At 42.5% G+C, this 23699-nt stretch overlaps 1 protein-coding gene across 6 annotated transcripts in view; it reads left to right on the top strand.

Annotated features, from left to right (window-relative positions):
• The window catches only part of LOC105481564 (solute carrier family 23 member 2), a 147158-nt gene that overhangs the window by 39292 nt on the left and 84167 nt on the right, over positions 1-23699 (top strand). The window contains exon 1 of one of the 6 annotated variants that reach the window (XM_071079633.1): positions 5462-5574. The exons of 4 other annotated variants lie outside the window; for them this stretch is intronic. The gene's annotated coding sequence lies outside the window, so the exon portion shown is untranslated. Of the gene's footprint in view, positions 1-5461; positions 5575-13705; positions 13860-23699 lie in introns of those variants that run through there. One more of the 6 variants, XM_071079631.1, reaches the window with a different exon arrangement.

The following is a 23699-nucleotide window of genomic DNA, read 5'->3' as shown; positions in this document are numbered from 1 at the left end:
CTGCCTTGCGTAAGGGCAACTGTCTGCATACATCTCTACCCACAGAGGCTATGAGGCAATCACTGGAGATGGTCTGTGTGGAACTGTCCGAACAAATTCTACAAGTTTTCCTGTCAAGGTTACATGAGAACTGCTTTTCGCTCCCTGTGGCGTAGAGAATCTCTGGCTGAGGGGGATATGTTTGTGTTTTCATAAAAGACAGTATTTTAGAAGTGATATGACACTTGGAGGGGGTCAAATCATCCCCAAAATTAAATCCCCTCCCAAGATGATAGAACTCATCAATGGCACAGTCAGGGCTGGAATCTCAATCGTGTCCTCAGTGGCCTGTCCTTATGTGAAATAAAAATACTTTAGATCAAAGGTGTCCAATCTTTTGGCTTCCCTGGGCCACACATAAAATACACTATCACTAATGATAGCTGATGAGCTTAAAAAAATCGCAAAAAATCTCAAATGTTTTAAGAAAGTTATGAATTTGTGTTGGACTGCATTCACAGCTGTCCTAGGCCAAGGACTGGACAAGCTTGCTTTAAATAGGCCCCACTCTGGGGGCTGGAGGTAAAGAGGGCGTCAAACTTATTTGTAATTAAAAAAATATATAGATCAAGTGTGGTGGCTCACACCTGTAATCCCAGCACTTTGGGAGGCCAAGACGGGCAGATCACGAGGTCAGGAGATCGAGACCATCCTGGCTCACAAGGTGAAACCCTGTCTCTACTAAAAATATAAAAAATTAGCCAAGAGCGGTAACACGCACTTGTAGGGAGAATTGCTTGAACCTGGGAGGTGGAGGTTGCAGTGAGTCGAGATCTTGCCACCTCACTCCAGCCTGGGGGACAAAGCGAGACTCTGTCTCAAAAAAGAAAGGATGCATAATCAGAGAATAAGCCTTCTTCCTGTCTGGTCCTGGTCCCATTTCCATCTCTGGAGGCAGCCACTTTTACCAGTTTTTGTGTGTTCAGATTGTGTATCCTTTTAAAGATAGTCTTTGGTTAAACGTTTGTTTTTAATTGTGACATTTCAAATATAAAGAAAATAAAAGAATGAAACTTACCTGCTGGATACCGAGACCTAATAAATCTAAACATGTTATCATTTTTGCTTCAGGTATTTTGTTTTTGCTTTTTAAGGAAATTGAAACATTTCCGATACCTGGTTTGTCCTCTCCGCTAGCCTCATCTCCCTCTTTCTCTTCTTCTCAGAGGTACCTTTACAGTCCATATCTTTACTTTTGTGTTACACGCTTATATATTCACAAACCAACATATAATAATGCTTGCGTGATTTAAAACCTTAAATAGTAGATCTCGTGTGTGTGCATGTGTGTGTACTACCACCTACTTAATCACTCTGGAAAATGTTCCCAAATGTTGGTACAAGTAGCTAGAGTTCGTTTATTTTAACTACAGTATTTTATTTCATTGATTAAATGTAGCATAACTTACTTAAATATTCTCCTCTTGAAATAGCATAATGAACAGAATGACTGTCCTCACCTGGGTGGGTTTCTCAAGGGTAGAGTATGCTAACTGGCCTTGCTGGATCATAGTGCATACACGTTTTCAACCAACTAAATATTACCAGTTGTTCTCCCAAGTATTTGAACCAACTTTCTTCTCTGGCAACATGATAGAGGAATTCCTGTTTATTCACAGTCTTGCCAATACTTCATATTACTAAACTCTTATTCTAGACTTATCTGATGAATGTGAAATGATAATTGTGTTTTAATAGAGATATGCTATGTGGTTTGTGGATATTCACTAGTTGATGTTTACTAGTTCAAGGTGAATGTTGTTTCCAGGTTTTGGCTAGTATAAATAAAGTCACTAGAGGTCAGGTATGGTAGCTCACAGTTATAATCCCAGCACTTTGGGAGGCTGAGGTGGGAGGATCACTTGAGCTCAGGAGTTTGAGACCAGCCTGGGTAACATAGCAAGACCTCATCTCTACAAAAACAATGACAATAAAAAAAAATTAGCTGAGTATGGCAGTACACATCTGTAGTTCTCTCTACTTAGGAGGCTGAGGCGGGTGGATTGCTTGAGGTCAGGAGTTTGACGCTGCAATGAGCTATGAGCCTGTCACTGTAATCCTGCCTATGTGACAGAGTGAGACCCTGTGTCTAAAAATAAAAATAGCTGATATAGTGGCTCATTCCTGTGATCCCATTGAGCCAGAGGCCAAGGTGGGAGGTTCACTTGAGCCCAGGCAACAGCCTGAGCAACATGATGAAACCTCGTCTCTACAAAAATTGCAAAAATTAGCCAGGTGTGGTAGCGCACACCTGTAGTCCCACCTACTTGGGAGGCTGAGGTGGGAGGAATCACTTGAGCCCGAGAGGTTGAGGCTGTAGTGAGCCATGATTGTACTCAGTGAGAGTGATGGCACTCCAGCCTGGGTAGCAGAGTGAGACATTGTCTCAAAATAAATAAAAATAAAAAATAAAACCATTATTAACATTTATGTACATGTTCTTGTCTGAACATAATGTTTCATTCAGCCATAGATACCCAGGAGTAGTATTGCTGGATCTTATGGAAATATATGTTTAACTTGATAAGAAATGACCAAATGGTTTTCCAAAGTAGTTGTACCATTTTGCATACCCACTCAAGAGTATGAGGGTTCCAGTAACTTGTCTTTTTTTGTTCTAACCATTTTAATAGGTATGTCATACACCATGTTTTTGTTTTTGTTTTGAGACAGAGTTTCGCTCTTGTTGCCCAGGCTAGAGTGTAATGGCACAATCTTGGCTCACCGCAACCTCTGCCTCCTGGGTTCAGGTGATTCTTCTGCCTCAGCCTCCTGAGTAGCTGGGATTACAGGAATGTGCTTTTTTTTTTTTTTTTTTTTTTGTATTTTTAGTAGAGATGGGGTTTCTCCATGTTGGTCAGGCTGGTCTTGAACTCCCTATCTCAGGTGATCTGCCGGCCTTGGCCTCCCAAAGTGCTCAAAGTGTGAGCCATCACACCTGGCCCTTTCATACAGCTTTTTAATCCAAAGAATGAAATTTAAAAATCAGATTATATTTTAAAGTTATTTAAAGTAATTGAATTTTGCCCTTCTTGCTCTTGGATGATCTTTTTTTCTTTCTCTTTAATTCAGAATCAGAGCATTGTGTTAGGGTAACCAAATAGTGAAGAGATGGTATAGTACAGCATAACATTTGCAACCACTCGGCCAGGCATGGTGGCTCACACTTATAATCCCAGCAATATGGGAGGCTAACGCAGGTGGATTTCTTGAGCCCAGGAGTTTGAGACCAGCCTTGGCATCATGGTGAAACCTTGTCTCTACCAAAAATACAAAAATTAGCCAGTCTCATAACCCAGTTTCCAAAAAAAAAAAAAAAAAAAAAAAAGTAAATATTTGCAGCTACTGCTAGAAAATTAGATAAATGTATTTTCTTGCTGAGAAATACATGGAATTTTTCATTTACTAGTTGGACTATTTTATTTCTGGAAAATGTGTATTAAAACTTTATAGTGAAGAATGTTAAACCTCCATTTTAATGTTAAATGAACATTCTTCATTTATAGTGAAGAATGTTAAACCTCCATTTTAATGTTAAACCTCCATTTTAATCCTCCTACTGGTGTGATTTCTCCCCCTCCCCTCCAGGCTTTGAATAAGAGTTAGTTTGAGGATACTCGTTCCACTACTAAAAACAAAAGTGCAGAAACTACAGGAGTAGGGCAGCAATCTTATTTTACAGAGGCATTTTCGGCTCACTGGTTAATGACTTTCCTACACATACAGCACCATGCATGGTGTCCAGTGAGGGGTACAGATGCCAGTGCAGTGATGCTTCACCACTAACCCTTCTACTGCAGCCTGCTAACTAGGATACATTGTAATGTGAGTCTTGAGCTGGAATCGTGCAGGCAGTCTTCACAGTGGATTTGCTTTGAGAGTTGGATGAAGTGTTTTTGCTTCATTGCTGGAATTGTGGTATGTGCTTGTCAGCATACATTCTGAATCATGCCTTGAGATTATGGCTGAGTGGCCAGGCTTTAAGTGTCTGCCAGAGAAGCCCATAATAAGTTTTCGATAGTCAAGGTGAACAATGAATTTATTCATTTCACCCGGATGCTTAGCTTTTACCATGAACCTGCTATTTGGTTCGTCTGAAGAAAAATAACTTCAACCCTCTATTCCCCCACCATACTCCCCAGGTTAAGAATATGTACTGATCTTGTATTTCCTTTGAAAAATTTGGAAACTAGGGTTGTTCCAAATGTGATGTCTTACTAGTGCACTTTGCAGATTCTGTGTTGTTTTTTTTTTAATGTCCGAATTCTTATTCTTAGAATGGACATAGTATACAATTTTTTTTTTTCTTGAATGTCAGGTTTCTTTTTTTTTTTGTTTGAGATGGAGTCTCACTCTGTTGCTCAGGCTGGAGTGCAATGGCCTGATATTGGCTCACTGCAACCTCTGCCTCCCAGGTTCAAGAGATTCTCCTGCCTCAGCCTCCCTAGTAGCTGAGATTACAGGCACACGCCACCATGCCCAGCTAATTTTTGTATTTTTCAGTAGAGATGGGGTTTCACCCTGCTGGAGGCTGGTCTGGAACTCCTGACCTCAAGTGATCCGTCCGCTATGGCCTTCCAAAGTTCTGGGATTACAGGCCTGAGCCACCGCACCCGGCCTGAATGTCAGGTTTCTTTTTTTTTTTTTTAATTGAGACAGAGTCTCTTTCTGCTGCCCAGGCTGGAGTGCAGTGGCACGATCTCAGCTGGCTGCAACCTCTGCCTCCTGGGTTCCAGCGATTATCATGCCTCAGTCTCCCAAGTAGCTGAGATTACAGGTGTACATCACCACGCTTGGCTAATGTTTGTATTTTTAGTGGAGAGGTGGTTTCACTGTGTTGCCCATGCTGGTCTTGAACTTCTGGCTTCAAGTGGTCTACCCGTCTCAGCCTCTCCAAGTGCTGGGATTAAGGGCATGAGCCACTGTGCCCAGCCTGAATGTCAGGTTTCTTTTTTTTTTTTTTGAGATAGTGTCTCGCTCTGTTGCCTAGGCTGGAGTGCAATGGCATGATCTCGGCTCACTGCAACTTCTGCCTTCTGGTTTCAAGGGATTCTCCTGCCTCAGCCTCCCGAGTAGCTGCGACTACAGGCGCCCACCACCATGCTTGGCTAATTTTTGTATTTTTAGTAGAAATGGGGTTTCACCATGTTGGCCAGGCTGGTCTTGAACTCCTGACCTCAGGTGATCTGCCCGCCTTGGCCTCCCGAAGTGCTGGGATTACAGGCATGAGCCACTGCACCAGGCCTGTTGGGTTTTTTTTTTGGTGGGGGGTTATAGTTTTAGCTGCTGTAACATGCTGGGATGACACAATCAAAGTGTTTTCCTCACATAATCTGTCCCCTGCTTTAAAATTTCTAGAGTATTGATTTTTATTTTTAAAATTAACTTTTAGAGATAGTGTCTTGCTCTGTCATCCAGGCTTGAGTGCAGTGTCGTGATCATAGTTCACTGAACGTTGAACTCCTAGGTTCAAGCCATCCTCCTGCCTCACCCTACTGAGTAGCTGGGATAACAGGCACACCTCACCATGCCCAGGTAATTAAACAAAAAAAAAAAAATTTTTTTTTTTTTTTTGCACAGATGGGGGTCTTGCTATATTGTCCAGGATGGTTTCAAACTCCTATCCTCAAGTGATCCTCCTGACTCAAGCCCCCCAAAACACTGGGAATATAGGCATAAGCCACCATGCTTGGCTTCTTAGAGTGTTGATTCTTTTACATAGTCCAAGGTGGTTCCTGCAGCCAGTAAGAAGAGGGAAGGGAGAGGAGAGGTCATGCTTACTTTCACCCATATCCGTTGGCTAAGGTTGGCTGCATCTAGCTGCAAGGGAGGCTGGGAAATGTTGCCTTAATTAATTCAGTTGGTTGTGTGCCCCAACTTAAAACCAAGGATTTTATTAGTTGAATTACTAATCCAATGGCAGAGAAGGGCCCATGGAGATACTTGGTTGCCTCTGATACCTCTTAATGAAATATAAAGTTGCTACAATAATAAGAACAGTCAGCAATTGGAAACAAATTGAATATGAAATGAAAATGTGTTTTCATTTTGTCTACTTTTCTGTATGTTTGAAATTTTCCAAAAGAGGTTTTAAAAAATACTACATTTAGATTTCCTACTTCTACCAAGTGCCAGTTAGATTTTATAACACTAGAGGGTGCTGTTAATGCATTTGCTTTTAGCATTTCTAGCATCTGCCCCCTTGTCTTATTACAGAATCAAAGTGGGTTTTGTCCAGCTGATAATCTTGAATCTCTTTTGTTGTTTTACTCAGTTTTCCAACAGCAGGGGCATGGAAATGTCAATATCTAACATTATCTGGAAAGACAAAAATGATGATTACCAAATGTAGAATTAAAAGAAAAACGTTTTAGATTTTATTCATAAAAGGAAAACAAATCAGAGATTATGTTAATCAGATTAGATATTTTCAAATGCAAAATTATTTCTGAAGACTCAGAAGTTTTTTTCTTGTATTTGTCCATGTTTAGCATTTTAGTTGTTTTGCCCTATTTTCTGTTCTGAGTTTACTAACCATACATACATACTAAGAATTGAACTATTGCTAATTTTTCCTCCTAATATAAGGAGAGGGGCATTACTAAAATTTTAAGAATGTAGATAAACACAACAAGAAATACCTGTAACCCCTATATTCTAGAGATTACCACCATAAACTGCTTGGTGCATAGCCTTTTTTTTTTTTTTTAAAAGCACAATTGCACATGTATATATACAGTACTTTTTTTAAGAAAATTATTTTTGAGACAGAGTCTCACATTGTTACCCAGGCTGGAGTGCAGTGGCACCATCTCCGCTCACTACAGCCTTGACCTCCAATTGGAGCTCAAGCAATCTTCCCACCTCAACCCTTCAAGAAGCTGGGACTAAAGGCACACCCCACCATAACCGGTTAATTTTTTTGTATTTTTTGTAGAGACGGGGCTTTAGTATGTTTCTCAGGCTGGTCTCGAGCCCCTGAACTCAAGTGTTACTCCTACCTTGGCCTCCCAAGGATTACAGGCATGAGCCATCGCACACAACCTATACAGTACTTTAAAGAGAGGGGAATCAGGAGTTGGTGCTCATGTATGGGAATTTTTTGTATATTCATTTTATAACTTACTATCTTTCTGAAGTATCTTATTCTAGGGGGTGTGTGTGTGTGTGTGTGTGTGTTTACTCATTTTCTGGGTAGACAGACACATTACCTATAAATAATTCTTTTGCTTTCCCTTCTCCATTATTTGAATGTTCAAAAATTTTTTTCTTCATTTTAGAAATAGGGTCTTAGTCTGTTGCCCAGGCTGGATTGCAGAGATGCAGTCATTGTTCACTGCAGCCTCAAACTCCTGCAGTCAAGCCAGTCCTCCTACCTCAGCCGCCTTAGTAGCTGGGACCACAGGCGTGCACCACCATGTCCAGCTAATTAGAAAAAAAAATTTTTTTTTAATAGAGACTAGGTCTTGTTATGTTGCCCTGGCTGGTCTTGAACTGGCCTGAAGTGATCCTTCTGGCCTCCCAAAACAGTGAGATTACAGACCCGAGCCACTGTGCCCAAACAAAATCTTTTTCTTTTTTCTTTTTTTTTTTTTGAGACAGAATATCCCTCTGTCGCCCAGGTTGGAGTGCATTCTTCTGCCTCAGCCTTCCGAGTAGCTGGGACTACAGGCACGCACCACCACACCCAGCTAACTTTTGTATTTTTGGTGGAGACAGGGTTTCACCATATTGGCCAGGCTGGTCTCGAACTCCTGACCTTGTGATCCGCCCTTCTCAGCCTCCCAAAGTGCTGGGATTACAGGCGTGAGCCACCGTGCCCAGCCCAAAATCTTTTTCTTATCGTCCTGGTTAGAACTTCTAGAACAGTCTTCTATAATGCCACCCACCAGACTCCTATTTTTGTCTTTAAAGGGCACCCTTCAGGGTGTTGTTTGAGTTATGTATCTCATTGCCTTTGGTATGAGATTGGGGTTCTTTTCGAGGACTTTTTTCTTCTATGTCTAATGTGCTAAGAGTTTTATTCAAAAATTGACATTGAGTTTTATGCCTTTTTGGTTTATTTCTGTTTTTTTCTTTTTTAAGACGGAGGATCGCTCTGTCACCCAGGCTGGAGTGCAGTGGCGCAATCTTGGCTCAACTGCAACCTCCACCTTCTAGGTTCAAGCAATTCTCCTACCTCAGCCTCCTGAGTAGTTGGGATTACAGGCGTGCGCCACCAGGCCCAGCTAACTTTTTTTTGTATTTTTAGTAGAGACGGGGTTTCACCATGTTGGCCAGGCTGGTGTCAAACTCCTGACCTCAGGTGATCCACCCACCTCAGCCTCCCAAAGTGCTGGGATTATAGGTGTGAGCCACTGCACCTGGCCTGCCTTTTTGGTTTCTTTTGACCTTATAGTTCTTCTTCCTATCTGTTGATGTGAGTTATAAAAATACTAACTTTTCTCTTTTCCTTGTGCTTTGTCAACTTTTGGATCAGGGTTATACTGGATTTTGATAAGCTTCTCATCTTTTTCCAGTGCTTTGCAGCTCTCCGAGTAGCATGCAGTGTGACTATGCCTTGATATTGTGGATATTGATGCCGTGGAAATATTTGCCTGCAAAACCACCTAGGCCTGGTGCCTGTTTAAGGGGAAGGTCTTTGCTCTCTTCGGCCTCTGGAGGCTTAAGAACACTTTTGGATGTGTTTATCAAATTTATCAGTTTTGTTGCTTATTTTCTAGCTAATTTCCCTCTCTTCTCTTTAATTTCTTTTTTCCTTCTTAGTACATTTTGTTACTTATTTTTTCTTCTTTAATGTAGAGATATTTTTATAGTTTTCAATGTCTCCTTTGACTCAATGGTTATTTAGGAAAAAGATTTAAAGTGGAAGTTGTTAAAAACTTTCTTGATTATTTTTATTTCTTTCTGGCATTGTGATCAGGCAATGAGAAATAGGAATAGGAACGTTCCTTTTTTTTTTTTTTTTTGGAGACCGAGTCTAACTCTGTCGCCTAGGCAGGAGTACAGTGGCATCATCTCAACTCACTACAACCTCCGCCTCCCAGGTTCAAGTAAGTCTCCTGCCTCAGCTTCCCGAGTATCTGGGATTACAGGCGCCCGCCACCACGCCTGACTAATTGTTTGTATTTTTAGTAGAGATGGGGTTTCACCGTGTTAGCCAGGCTAGTCTCAAACTCCTGACCTCAGGTGATCCACCTGCCTTGGCCTCCTAAAGTGCTGGGATTACAGGCATGAGCCATTGCGCCCAGCTGAAATGTTCCTTTTTTTGTGGGGTTTGAAATTTTGCTTGTGGCATGATAGATGGTCACTTTTCGTAAATGCTCTTTAGCCATTGAAAAGGAAGCTATTTCCTGTGGGGTGCACAGTTTGATATCTATTATATTAGCCTTATTCATTTTATTGGTCAGATTCTGTAATCAATACAAAATAAAATTAATATGGACATGGGGCCTATGCTTGTATATCCTTCCTACCCCTATCTTCTTGGAGAGAGATATGTTTATGAAGTGTTGGTCATTTCTTCTCTATTTCTAGCCATTATGGGCTTTATTTCAGTGAAAGAATGTTCAGAATGTAAAGACTGACATCACATTCTTCTTGTGAATTTTATCCTTTAGCAGTGTAAAATGACCTCCTTTTTCCTGCTTAATACTTTTTGGCATGAATTCCACTGTGTCTGACATTTAAAAAATAATAAGGCAGCATTAGTGTTACTTTTTTTCACTTTAAGGTCTAACTTGGCATTTATTTTATTTTTATTTATTATTTTTTTGAGACAGAGTCTCTGTCTGTTGCCCAGGCTGGAGTGCAGTGGCATAATCTCAGCTCACTGCAACCTCCACCCCTTGGGTTTAAGCGAGTCTCCTGTCTCAGCCTCCCAAGTAGCTAAGACTACAGGTGTGCGCCACCACACCCAGCTAATTTTTGTATTTTTAGTAGAGATGGGGTTTCTTCATGTTGGCCGGGCTAGTCTTGAACTCCTGACCCCAAGTGATCTGCCCACCTCAGCCTCCCAAAGTACTAGGATTACAGGCATGAGCCACTGCATCCGGCTGGCATTTATTTTTTGATGGAATCTGAGTATTTTTAATTAAATGGGTTTAACTCATTTATAGGTCTAGCTGTGTTTTAGTCTGTGTTCTGTTTCAAATTCTAATACTGGTTTTAAGTGAAAAACAAAAAAAACCTCATTTCTCTAATTGTCATAGTTAAGGCCTATCTATGGTTCTTTCTCTTTGGGAGAAGGGCTTTAGCATCTTCTTACTGTCTGTTTTCAGTCTTTATTAATGTAATCTTTTCTGTCTGCTTTATTTAAATTACATTTCTTTTTTTATTTAATTTAATTTTATTGTTATTATTTTTGAGATGGAGTCTCTGTTGCCAGGCTGGAGTGCAGTGGCACTATCTCGGCTCACTGCAACCTCCACTTCCTGGGTTCAAGTGATTCTCCTGCCTCAGCCTCCCGAGTTGCTGAGATTCCAGGCGTGTACCACCACTCCCAGCTAATTTTTGTATTTTTAGTAGAGATGGGGTTTCACCATGTTGGCTAGGGTGGTCTTGATCTCTTGACCTTGTGATTCGCCCGCCTTGGCCTCCCAAAGTGCTGGGATTACAGGCATGAGCCTCCACACCTGACTTTTTTTTTTTTTGAGTCTCGTTCTGTCACCCAGGTTAGAGTGCAGGGGTGCAATCTCGGCTCACTGCAAACTTTGCCTCCCAGGTTCAAGTGATTGTCCTGCCTCAGCCTCCTGAGTAGCTGGGATTACAGGTACATGCCACCACTCCCAGCTAATTTTTGTATTTTTAGTAGAGATTGGGTTTTGCCATGTTAATCAGGCTGGTCTCGATCTCCTGACCTTGTGATCCGCCCGCCTTGGCCTCCCAAAGTGCTGGGATTACAGGCTTGAGCCACTGCACCCGGCCTATTTAATTACACTTCTTATATAGCATATATTTAGAGAGCAATTTGGCTTATGCATTAAGTTTTATAACCAGATTTACACTCATTATTTAGCTTTGTCCCTACCTTGATGGTTTTAGCGTCCGTGCTTAGCAGCCTTGTATACTAGTTAGTGGCCTCTGTGAATTTCACTTCTATATTCCAACCTGGTTGGATACAGCTTCAGGCTTTCTTTCCCTCCTTTTCCTTTGAGCTCATGCACATCTAAAACTGTCTTGTTTGGCTTTCACACATGAAGGGCACCTTATCTGGGTGTAAAATTCCTTGGTAAGACCTTTCCCTCAGTTTGTGTTTGTGTTACTGTCTTCTGACATTTAATACTGCTATGGACAACCCAGGAGCTAAGCTTAATTCAAGCTAACATTTAAGCAAACCAAACATTTTCTCCTTCTCCCTGGATGTGTCTACGATTCTTTCATCCTGTGGTTAAATTATTTTGCTAGGATGTGTCCAAGTATATGATTATTGCATGAACCTAGAATGCCCTTGTAGTCCCTTTGCTCAGATTTTTCTTAATCTCAGAGTAATTTTTTAGTCTGTATTTTTTATATTAGGTTCTTTAAGTCTGCTCCATTTGTTCTTTTTTTTTTTTTGAATCAGAGTTCTGCTCTGTCACCCAGGCTGGAGTGCGGTGGCGCAATCTTTGCTCACTGCAACCTCTGCCTCCCAGGTTCAAGTGATTTTCCTGCCCTCAGCCTCTCAAGTAGCTGGGATTACAGGCACGTGCCATCACACCCAGCTAATTTTTGTATTTTTAGTAGAGATGGGGTTTCACTGTGTTGGCCAGGTTGGTCTCAAACTCCTGACCTTAGGTGATCACGCCTGCCTCAGCCTCCCAAAGTGCTGGGATTACAGGTGTGAGCCACCATACCCAACCTCATTTGTTTTTTTTTTTTTAAAGTTTTATTGAGGTGTATTACACACCATGATAGTCATCATCTTAAAATATACAATTCAGTGGTTTTTAGTATACAGTTATTCACAAAGCTGTACAGCCATCACCACAATACAATTTTAGCACTTTTTTTCATCCTGCAAAAAATCCTAAAACCCATGAATAGTCACTCCCATTCCCACCCTAGCCCCAGGCAACCATTGATGAACTTTCTGTCTCTGTGGATTTGCTTACTCTGGACATTTTGTGTAAATGGAATCGTACAGCACAACTGGCTTCATTACCCCTTTTGTTTCTAAGTCTGCTTGAAAGACACTGATGAGTCACAGTTTGGCCTTGCTCTTTGCTTTTTCCTGCCCAGCTCTGTCTCGGAATAGCCTTAGCCTTTCTGTACTTTTCCTTGTCTCTCAGAGTTTCTCAGGTCTGTCACCCACCTCCCGTTTCAGTGTTTTGTGACACCATTTCTCTCGCTTGCTTTTGAGTTAATGCTGACTCTTCATTTCCCTACAGTTCTTCCCTACCTCAGCTTCTTGTTCTTGATTCATTTTCTCCATATAGTTGTCGATCTTGTTTCCTTTTTTAAAAAAATACTAACTTAAAAAATGTTTTTCCTCCTTTAATCCAACTGTGGGTTTTTTTGTGTGTGTTTTTGTTTTAGTTTTCTTTTGGCTCCTGCAACAAATCTTCTCTGATGTTAGTCTTCACAGCATGTCCTGAATACAGTTCTCGGCTCCTCTAGACGTGTTGAGCTGATGGGCTGGATGTGTCATGTGCCGACCTTGTTCTGGGCATTTGTGGTGGTGGGTCTCCTGCCCTAAGCAGTTGAAGCGCCTTGCTCCCAACCTTCTCCCCAGTTTCTACTAAGGCATCACTTCTGGTTAGGTGGTGTTATCCTCTTACCCCACGCTGAGCTCCTCAAAGTTTCCGTGAATGAGGAATACTTACAGCTGCTTTTCTCCAGGAATTGTCCTGGTTCTTTTTCTGTCTTTATCTCAGGCACTCCCATTTCTAAGATGTCCCTTGCTGACGGTCGATGCCCCTTCTGCCTGGCTGTTTGTCATCTGAGCCTCGAGTTCCCTTTCTGGATTTGGGAAGGGCAGTCTGGTGTTAGGGAGTTGGAGGCAGGTATTTGCATATTCCACAGGGCAGAGGGTGCCCACTGCCCAGGTTCCTGGCAGGCCTTGGCCTGGAGTCAGGACTGGGAAGGGCAAAGTCTGGCCACAGGTGTGATTTCTTTCCTAGTCCTGATGTTAGACTGTCAGTGTGCCTTCGCCACTTTTGTCTGCATGGGTACGTCCACTGTTTGGTAGGAATCAGTGGGGACCTGCATGCCGAATGCCATGTTGAACTGGACCCCAGCAGTCAGCTCTCCAATGTGACAGTTATTTGTTGGCTTTTCCTTTAATGATGAGCTCCTACCTTGAGATCTGAATTTTTTTGAGCTCTGAAAACAATTGTCTTTGGACCCTGATTGGGGAAATGGAAACTTACCAGGGAGTAAAATTAACCCCCCTTTTCACTGAGCTGGAAGCAGCCTGGGTGGACTTACTCATCTGAACTGCAGCGTTTATAAAGATAGGTTTTAATTTTCCTTGTTAGTGCAGGTTTGAGACATATATTCTCAGCAGCTGCTTGGTTTCTACAATAGACTCTCCAGCCTGCCATGGAGAAACTGGCTGTACAGATTGATGTTAAGGAGACCGTAACAGAGGCATGCAGTAACGTTTGTAACCGGGTGGTGGCTGTTGTGTAACACAAATAGCATTTCTGATGAGGTGGTGCGGTTATACAATTTTGGCCAGCCTGTGTGGGTTATAAAAGCTGAAATTCCTTCAGCACCTGAGAGCATCTCATGCTGAGTACCTGGACAGTCGCAGGGTTGTCCAGACACCAGCACAGAAGTGGTGGGTGAGGCACTGATTAGAGGCCATTTCTGTGGAAGGGTGGAGTTTCACTTTGACGGTAAGGCCATTTGGCGGTTCTGCTTTGGGGAATGAGTTGTGAGGATACACAGATTGATTAATACCTGTTTGTGTCTGCGTGCATTCGGGTCTGCGTGTATCTGTTTCCGTGTGAGTATCTGAGTGTATCTCTGGTGATGTTTCTGATTTTTTGATTTTCTGCATGTATGTCTGTTTCTGTGTGTGTGTGTGTGTGTGTGTACTAACTGTGCCTGTGTAGGTGGATGAGAAGTCCCCAATTTTGCACAGCTGCATTACTAGAAAATCTCCAAAGGGTTTCTTAGTGCTGTCAGACATAATTTAAATATAAAAAACGGAACATTAACATGACAAAAGGCATCTAGAGACCTGGAAGAGAAGAAAGCATTTTTTCTATTCCCTGAAAGTAACTCACAAGTTTTGCTTGGCTTCCTTCAGAATGACCTTTAGATATTACCTTCTCAGGCCTATTCTGGTCTTTGGGCGTTTTCTTCAGAGCCTTGTTCTCTTAGCGTGGAAGGTAACACAAGCAATGTTTGTCTTCTCAGAATGGTTGTTGGACCCACAACATTGGCCCTGAGCTTTTGTGCAGAGGTAAATCAGCCTCTCTGTGCCCCAGTTTCTCATCTGTGAAATGGAGAGAATAACAACCCCTTCCAGAATTTTTGTAAGGGCTAAGTGAAACCATGTTTGTGTCTGGGACTTGATAGTTCATTATGCATATGTTTTTATCTTGTTGTAAAAATTCCATATAAAATTAGCTTTTCAGTGGCTCCTGTGATGATTGATGATTAATACATTTTAAATAGTGTTTAAATAAAAAGCACCATGTGTGCAAAAAGTGATGTGTTAAATCACGTAGTGGAAATAAATGCAATAAAACTCATCTTTGTTCTGCTTTAGTTTGCTAAAATGTACATTCATATTTTAATTTTGTCATGCAGGCTGCACTTTTTGCTATACTGCCCCTCCCTTTCCCCTTTCGTGTCCCAGCCACAAGATTTCCCTGAACGAGTCAGGGATTCTCCAAGTATTTGAATGCCTTTTATGCATTGGACACTGTGTCCCTGCTGCCATCTCATTCTGGTGGGGAGTGTACAGGAAGCTGGGAACCATGGAAACACAGGACAGCTGACCCAGGAGTGCTCCTTGGAGGAGGAGGCATCTTGAGCCCAGACCTGGGAACTCTGGAGGTCAGTGTGGGCAGCACCTGGCACCCAGGAGAAATGGCCAGGATGACGAGGCTTAAGATGGTCTTGTTATAATTGTATTTCAATAAAGTTTTGGAAAGAAAACTGCTGCTGCAAGTTACCAGGCACAGCAGGCCCTGTAGCATCTGTTTGCTATCGCATTAGGTTAGAAAAAGAAGGATTGCGGATGACTTTGTATCATAAACCCTCAAATAAACAAAGCATCCACCACTCTGACATTTTACTTTCTCAGACTCCATCGCTCTTCTGAACAGGCAGTCAAGTGAGTGTCACCTAGATACCATGGTGTCACCTAGATACCATGACCATCATCTCTCATGGCTCATGCATAATTCCATGTCAGCAAAATGATGTGTCTCAGGTTGGATTCAGGAGCTTTTTTAGGATTTAGCATTGCATTTGGGACTAGAGCTTGTCTATACCAGTGCTTCTGCGACCAAGTCTTTGGGCCAGACTGAAGGGATCTTCTGCAGGCAGAGCCCATTCTTTAACATCTTGTTTCATTCTTTCAGTTGTGCATTTTACTTTATGCACCATGAACTATTTGCTGTCAGTTAGGAGTGACCTCCCCACCTAACTCACCCCACGGATGTTTCAGGAAAATTTCCCACGTTTATCCAGTGGCATTGCATCCTCTCTGGCCCACTGGTGAGGACCTGAGAACCCATTTTTAGATTATTCCTAACTAGTACAGTGTTTGCCCAGGGACCCTTTTTTTTCCTACCGTCGGAGCAGGGTTGCTGCTGTCAGGGCCCCTCTTGGGACGCTGGGAGTGGCCTCTAAGGGATCATTACTCCTGGTGCTTGCTACAGATGGAAACTGGTTTCTGAGGTGGAACTTGGCAGTGGTACCTAGGTTCCCTCTCAGAAATCCAGGTTTTATCTGACTTCCTTTAAAACATTTCCAACTCTTAAAAGAATTAAGTCCACAAACCGAGACAGTGACAGAAGGCTGAGATGGCACATTAGGGTGCAAAGGAGATTCCTTCCATTGCAGTCATTGGAGGTAGTTTGGTTTAGGGCTCTGGTAGATGATCGTAATTAATTATAAGGCCACCCTCCGGCTGCGATTCTGGGTATTCTCTCCATCACTGTGGTGGGGGAATATGATGATATGTTGTCGTCAGTGCCATCATCTTGCACCGCTTTCTCACTTTGGCACAATATTTCTATGGGCATGTTAGTTTAAGGTCAGTAAATAATCTGATGTAAGTTGGGCACTTGGAACATGCCTTTCATGTCAGTGTGCAGAGCTTTTACATCAGTGACTTCCAGACTCTTTTCCCCTGACCCACAGCATGAAGCATTTTGCCTTGACACTCTCGGTTACCCCTGTCTTTTGAGATTTGCTCTGAAGTTTTTTGTTCTGTCAAATGCCATTGTTTTAAGAATTCTGGTCAAGATGCACTAATTTAATTTCATGACCCACTAGTAGGTACTGACTTGCAGTTTGAAAAATGAGCACTGGCTTGGCATGGTGGCTCATGCCTGTGATTCCAGCACTTTGGGAGGCTGAGGCGGGTGGATTGCTTGAGCTCAGGAGTTCGAGACTAGCCTGGGCAACAAGTAAACCCTGTCTCTACAAAAAATACAAACATTAGCTGGGCATGGTGGTGCATGCCTGTGGTCACAGCTACTCAGGAGGCTGAGGTGTGGCAGGTTTCAGTGAGCTGTGATTGCTTGACTGCACTCCAACCTGAGTGCCAGAGCCAGACTCTGTCTCAAAAAAAAAATAAAGAGAGATCAAGAGTTCCTGCAGTGTTTTGGAGAAGACTGCAGGATGATTTTTTTTTTTTTAATTCAGTCACACGCTGTGAGCATAGTTGTCATCACAAGATCAAATAATTACCACTGTTTACAAGTTCCTTCGTTGCTGCTTAGAGCTTTAAATGGAATAATTATAGCTAGGATCAGCATCAGAATTGCAAACTCCCTGAAGTTGGACTCTGTGTATTAGGTAACCAGTTAAGTCATTTCATTCAAAGGAAGTTGATCATATACAAGTTGAAGTTTTTTTTGTTTTTTTGTTTGTTTGTTTTTTTTTTGAGAATTCAGAGCGTTTCATTCAAAACCAGCCCTCACCACACCTACAAGTTGAGGGTATATGTTCCAACAATCTTTTTTGACTTGAATTAAAAGCATTTAGGTCAAATGTTAGCATTTAACAGAACTTAATGGGGCAGCCACAGTTTGACTATAATCCCCTTATGGGATTTAAGCTGAGAGCCATGGATTGGCTTTTGAAATGTGCTTCATCATTGAACCTAGCCGACCCTGAAAGCTCTTGCGTCTTGGTGAGAACCAAAGTAGCACTTGGCAGGTTGAGGTTTTGAGTGTCCTTATCCCAGAGGGCACTCCTTCTTAGTCATATTCTTCCCCTGTCTGGATCGGTTTAAAGAAGTGGTGACAATAGCTCTCTCCCAGCCGAAATTGCCTATCCCAAGGTGTGGGTGATCTGAGGACCTCTAGCATGAGAATATTTGTGCATTTGTTAAAAATATAGGTTCCTGGCCGGGCGCGGTGGCTCACGCCTGTAATCCCAGCACTTTGGGAGGCCGAGGCGGGTGGATCACGAGGTCAGGAATTAAAGACCAGTCTGGCCAAGATGGTGAAACCCTGTCTGTACTAAAAATACAAAAATTAGCTGGGTGTGGTGGTGCATGTATGTAATCCCAGCTGCTTGGGAGGCTGAGGCAGAGAATTGTTGGAACCCGGGAGGTGGAGGTTGCAGTGAGCTGACATTGCGCCACTGCACTCCAGCCTGGGCGATGGAGCGAGACTCCATCCCAACAAACAAAAATACAGGTTCACAAGCCCCCAAGGTAGGTCTACAGGATTAGAATTTGAGAAGGGGACATTTTTAAAATTGGCGGGATTACAGGGGTTTTTGATTAGTCTTCTAAAGTCAATTTTATTGCGATAATGTTTACATAGAGTAAGTGGATATACATCCAAATGGAGCCACCAGAATCAGTCAAAACAGCAGATTTCTATCACTCCAAAGGTTCCATCCTTTCCCTGGGGAGCCCCTTCCTCCGTTCCTGCCCTAGGTAACCACTCTCTGCTTCCTGTAGAATGGTTTTGTCTTTTGAGAATCAGACTGCATGTCTTGTGTCTGGCTGCTTTAACGAAACATCTGTGCGACTCCCCTGTGCTGTCAGGCACGTCAGCAGACGCTCTCCGGTTTGTTGCTGACTAGTATGCCTTTTGATGGACCCACCATGGTTTGCTTACCCGTCCACCTCTTGATGGCTCTTTGGATGTTTCCAGTTTGGGACTGTTATAAATAAAACAGTGTCGAGGATTTTTGTCTTATGTGCATTTGTGTCAAATAAATCTGTCGTGTTTTTTTTTTTGGATACAGAATCTTGCTCTGTTGCCTGGGCTGGAGTGCAGTCATGCAGTCTCAGCTCACTGCAACCTCTACATCCTGGACTCAAGCCATCCTCCCACCTCAGTCTTCTAAATAGCTGGGACTACAGGCAGATACCACCATGTCTGGCTAATTTTTCTATTTTTTTGATAGAAATGGGGTTTGTCAGGTTGCCCAGGCTGGTCTTGAACTCCTGGGCTTAAGTGATCCGCCTGCCTCAGCCTCCCAAAGTGCTAGGATTGCAGGTGTGATTCGCTGTGCCTGGCCCAGATGTCTGCATTTTAAATAAGCTTCCCAAGTGAGTCTTAAGCACACGAGCCAGTGATTCTTATTCTGGCTATTCCTCTCTCTCATATCCTTTTGGGGAACTGTAGGTTTTTATGTCTAGAGCAAATGATGGATTTGCCATGGATTTATATTTCTGATGTAGTATTTATTCAGTGCCGTTTACGTGGAGTAAATGTAAATTTCATTAGCATTTATGGAGCATCTGTCTTCTCCCCGCGCCGCCCCCACCCCCCCACCCCGCCGTACTTCCTTGTAAAGAGCATCTGCCTATTCTGTGCTAAGAGCTGGGAATATAAAGATGAATTTTATTTTTTATTTTTTGTAGAGTCAGAGTCTCACTGTGTTGCTCAGGCTGGTCCCGAACTCTTGGCCTCAAGCAGTCCTCCCAGCTAGGCCTCCCAAAGTGTTGGGTTTATAGGCATGAGTCACTGTGCTCAACCTTAAAGATGAATTTTACATAGGGGGTTTCTGCTCTTTGGGAAGACTCTTAGTGATGAACTCATTCAGCCATTGGAGGCTTTGTATGTTACCTGCTGACTCTGCTAGATACTGATGATGAAAGGACAGGTTTTTCTTAGGGTTTGGTGGTTCTTTCGAGAAACACAGAAGGTTTTGGTATTTAACTCCAGGAATAGCTCAGCCCTGAAAACTTCTGGACAGTGCCATCACATTTCTCCTTCAGGTGGCCCTGCTAAGTCACAGTGAGAGGGGTGACTCTGTTTCCTCGACAGGGAGAAATGGTCAGATAAAATGAAGCTCAAAAGAAATCGTTACAGGCTGAATAGCTGATGAAACAAGTACTGATTAAAAGCTGCTGTTATTCTGCATTTGTGCATGATTGTTGGTGGCTGGAGAGTTAGTGATTCAGTCCTTAGGGAATTGAAAGATTTATTACACATCTAAATATTTTATTTTACTTTTCTACTTTCTCGTAACAGAATTTTCCAGATTGGTGATTTTTTTTCTCTGTCAGGTGTACATTTATTTCCAGGTGCCTTTTTTTTTTTTTTTTTTTTTAAAGACTGTAGTGATCTCCTTCCTCTAAGGTAGTGATTTTTAACTTTGGCTACAGGGAGCTTTCAAAAAATCTAGATGCCAAGTATAATTTGTAGAACCTTGGCTTTTCTCCACTCTCTTCTGAAACCCAGTTATTTTAGAACTTTAAACATGAGGACATTATTCCACACTGCTGGATCCTGAGCTCACAACAGAAAGGACTGAATTGATTTGCTTGCATTACATTGTAAAGGAGGTAGATGCCGTAAGGGGAACCAGCCTTTCCCCTGGACTTGATTCTGAGGAGTAAGGAGGAACTGGTGCTAATGTGGACACCATGAGGCTCTTAGGGGAGAAATTTGGGCCCATCTTTTGTTGTCAAGTTAGTTTAGAAAATATAGAGGACGGGCCGGGCGCAGTGGCTCAAGCCTGTAATCCCAGCACTTTGGGAGGCTGAGATGGGCGGATCACGAGGTCAGGAGATCGAGACCATCCTGGCTAATATGGTGAAACCCCGTCTCTACTAAAAATACAAAAAACTAGCCGGGCGAGGTGGTGGGCGCCTGTAGTCCCAGCTACACGGGAGGCTGAGGCAGGAGAATGGCGTAAACCCGGGAGGCGGAGCTTGCAGTGAGCTGAGATCCGGCCACTGCACTCCAGCCTGGGCAACAAAGCGAGACTCCGTCTCAAAAAAAAAAAAAAAAAAAGAAAATATAGAGGACTAAAAAGAGGAAAATATGTCATTTGTGTTTCTATCACTCAACATTTTGGTTAACATTTTGGTGTGTGTATACATGGCCACATACTTTACACATGCACAGTGGGTTAATGCTGTACATAGCGTCTGTTTCATTATATATATTGCCTTTAATTCTTTTCACTTACAAAAGGACTTTTTTCACTTAAAACTAGTATCTTCTACCATTCTTTTTATTTTTTTTATTTTTATTGTGATAAGAACATTTAACACGAGATCTACCTTATTAACAACCTTTTTTTTTTTTTTTTTGGAGACAGAGTCTCGCCCTGTCACCCAGACTGGAGTGCAGTGGTGCGATCTTGGCTCACTGCAACCTCTGCCTCCTGGGTTCAAGTGTGTCTCCTCCCTCAGCCTCCTGAGTAGCTGGGATTACAGGCATACTCCACCATGCCTGGCTATTTTTTATATTTTTAGTAGAGATGGAGTTTTACCATGTTGGCCAGGCTGGTCTCGAACTCCTGACCTCAGGTGATCTGCCCACCTCGGCTTCCCAAAGTGCTAGGATTACAGGCATGAGCTTCCACGCCCAGCCAACAACTTTTTAAGTGCACAATATGATATTTTTTTTGTTTTCTGGCTAATTTAAATAATTTCATTTTTTAAGAGATGGAATCTTACTATGTTACCCAGGCTGATCTTGAACTCTTGGCCTCCAGCAATCCTCCCACTCTTAGCCTCCCAAAGTACTAAGATTATAGGCGTGCGTGAGGCACCGTGCCTGACCAAAGTATTGTTAATTATAGGCACGGTGTGGTCCAGCAGATCTCTACAATTTGCTCATGTTGTGTAACTGAAACTTTTTGGTATTTTTTTTGAGACAGAGTCTTGCTCTGTCGCCCAGGCTGGAGTGTAGTGGTGCGATCTTGGCTTACTGCAGCCTCCACCTCCTGGGTTCAAGTGATTCTTGTGCCTCAGCCTCCTAAGTAGTTGGGCTTACAGGTGTGCACCACCATACTGAACTAGTTTTTGTATTTTTGGTAGAGAAGGGTTTTCACCATGTTGGTCAAGCTGGTCTTGAACCGTCGACCTCAGGTGATCTTCCTGCCTTGGCCTCCCAAAGTGCTGGGATTACAGGCGTGAGCCACCGTGCCCAGCAACCTAAAACTTTTAACCTGTTGAATGTCGGTTCTCCATTGACCCCTCCCCCAAGTCCCTGGCATCCACCATCCTACTCTGCTTCTGCATTTGACTATTTTAGACGCCTCACGTAAGTGGAATCATGCAGTATTTGTCCTTCTGTGACTGGCTTGTTTCACTTCATGGAAAGATGTTCACCCTGTGTTGTGTAAAAAGGCAAGTTAAAAAATAGCACATATATAACAGGGTGAACATCTTCCCATGTCAATAAATATTTCTGTGCTTTCTTAACAAGGTTAAAATGTAGACCTTAGGTCTTACTTTTTCTGGATTTTACTATTTGTTAGTAACCAATTGTCTTGGCATGTATATTGAAAAATCCGTAGTTTGTTTTATGATTTGAAGTGCTGCCGTATCATATGTTCATCAGTTTTGTTTTTTTTTGTTTTGATGACTGATAGTTACTTTGTTTTCATACTTGTTGAACTTCTGTTTATTACAGCTTTACATTAGGGCTCTTATCTCACTGACCACACTCGTCCTGTTTTTCAAATACTGGTGGCCATCCTTGCTTATTATTATTGTTGTTATTTTGAGATGGGGTCTCACTCTGCCGCCCAGGCTGTAGTGCAGAGGCTCACTGCAAACTCTGCCTCCCAGGCTCAAGTGATCCACCTCAGCCTCCAAGTAGTGGAGACCACAGGTGCACGCCACCATACCTGGCTAATTTTTTTGTATTTTTGGTAGAGACAGGATTTTGCCAGGTTACCCAGGCTGGTCTCAAACTCCAGAGCTCAGATTATCCACCTGCCTCCACCTCCCAAAACTGTTGGGATTAGAGGCATGAGCCACCATGCCTGGCCCTTGCTTATTCTTCTAGAGGAATTTTTAGCAAGCTCCTCTGACTCGTTGGGGGGGGGGTATTAATGGATTTTTATTAAATCTGTATAGATTATGTTAATTGGAAAATGAATATTCTTACAGTACCTTTCCTATCGAAGAGTATCCTCTGTTTCTTTGGTTATTCAAATCCTTTTTATGTCCCTCGGTAATTTTATCATTTTCTTCATAAAGGTCACACATATTTTTATTAAACTTATTCTTAAGTATTTAACGTTATTTTTGCCATGGTGAGGAGGATTCTTTTATCCTGTTGTTGTCTGGCATGGGCAAACCTTTCTATAACTGTCTTTGGTCTTAGGGGCCAGGTGATCTCAGTCACATGTTCTTCTTTGCTGTTGTTCACAATCCTTTAAACATGTAAAAACCATTTTTAGCAGGGACCTTAACAGAAACAGGCCAGGTGGTGGCTAGCCAGCTTCTGATATAGATGCTTGTCGCTGGCCTTTGGGAAATGTTTGATTCAATCACATTGAAAGAGGCTTGCTCATGGGTTTTGTAACTCTCTATTTAATTGTAGATTCTTTGAGATTTTTCGTATCTTTTGATATAGTTATAATTTGGACTTTTCTAATACTTCCCTCATCTGTCTTGGTCGGTGTCCGTCGATGGTGGTGACGTTGACACCCCCGATTTGTTCTGACGTCTGTTGTGTCACAGATAGGTTTGATGTAGTAAGATTATTAAACAAAACCACTGTGACATTATAGCACATGCCTTAAAAAAATCATTTATCAATCCACAAACTTTGGAGAACCTTTAATATAGACGCCAAGTTCAGCACCAGGGGTGGAGGTAAGATGGTGAGGCTGTGATACTGTTCCTTTCTGTTTCCCACAGCTGTCTGGCTAGGCAGACAGACAGACATGATCTTGCTTTGTTACAATCATCTTTTTAAATTTTACCTTAATTTTTTTTTGTACAGATGGAGTCTTGCTCTCTTGCCCAGGTTGGTCTCAAAGTCCTGGCCTCAAGCAGTCCTTCTGCCTGGGTCTCCCAAAGTGTTGAGATTACAGATGTGAGCCATCACACTTGGCCCTCCACATGGTCCTCCGACACCATGATGAGGTGGTGATCGGAGGAGGGATTGATGGGAGTCACCCCAGTGAGAAGGGGTGAGATGAAGGGGGCTTATTTTGGAGGGATGGCATGAGCAGGGTCCTGAGAGATAGGAGAGGTCTGTGAGTAATCACAGTAGGGTCCATGAGGGACTGAGAAAGGGGACCTGGATAGGCCCCATAGTCACCTCTTGTGAAGG

The sequence above is a fragment of the Macaca nemestrina genome, chromosome 15, assembly GCF_043159975.1.
Source record: "Macaca nemestrina isolate mMacNem1 chromosome 15, mMacNem.hap1, whole genome shotgun sequence".
NCBI lineage: Eukaryota > Metazoa > Chordata > Mammalia > Primates > Cercopithecidae > Macaca > Macaca nemestrina.
The sequence above is the reverse complement of the archived record's forward strand: the minus strand, read 5'-3'. Positions and strand labels throughout refer to the sequence as shown.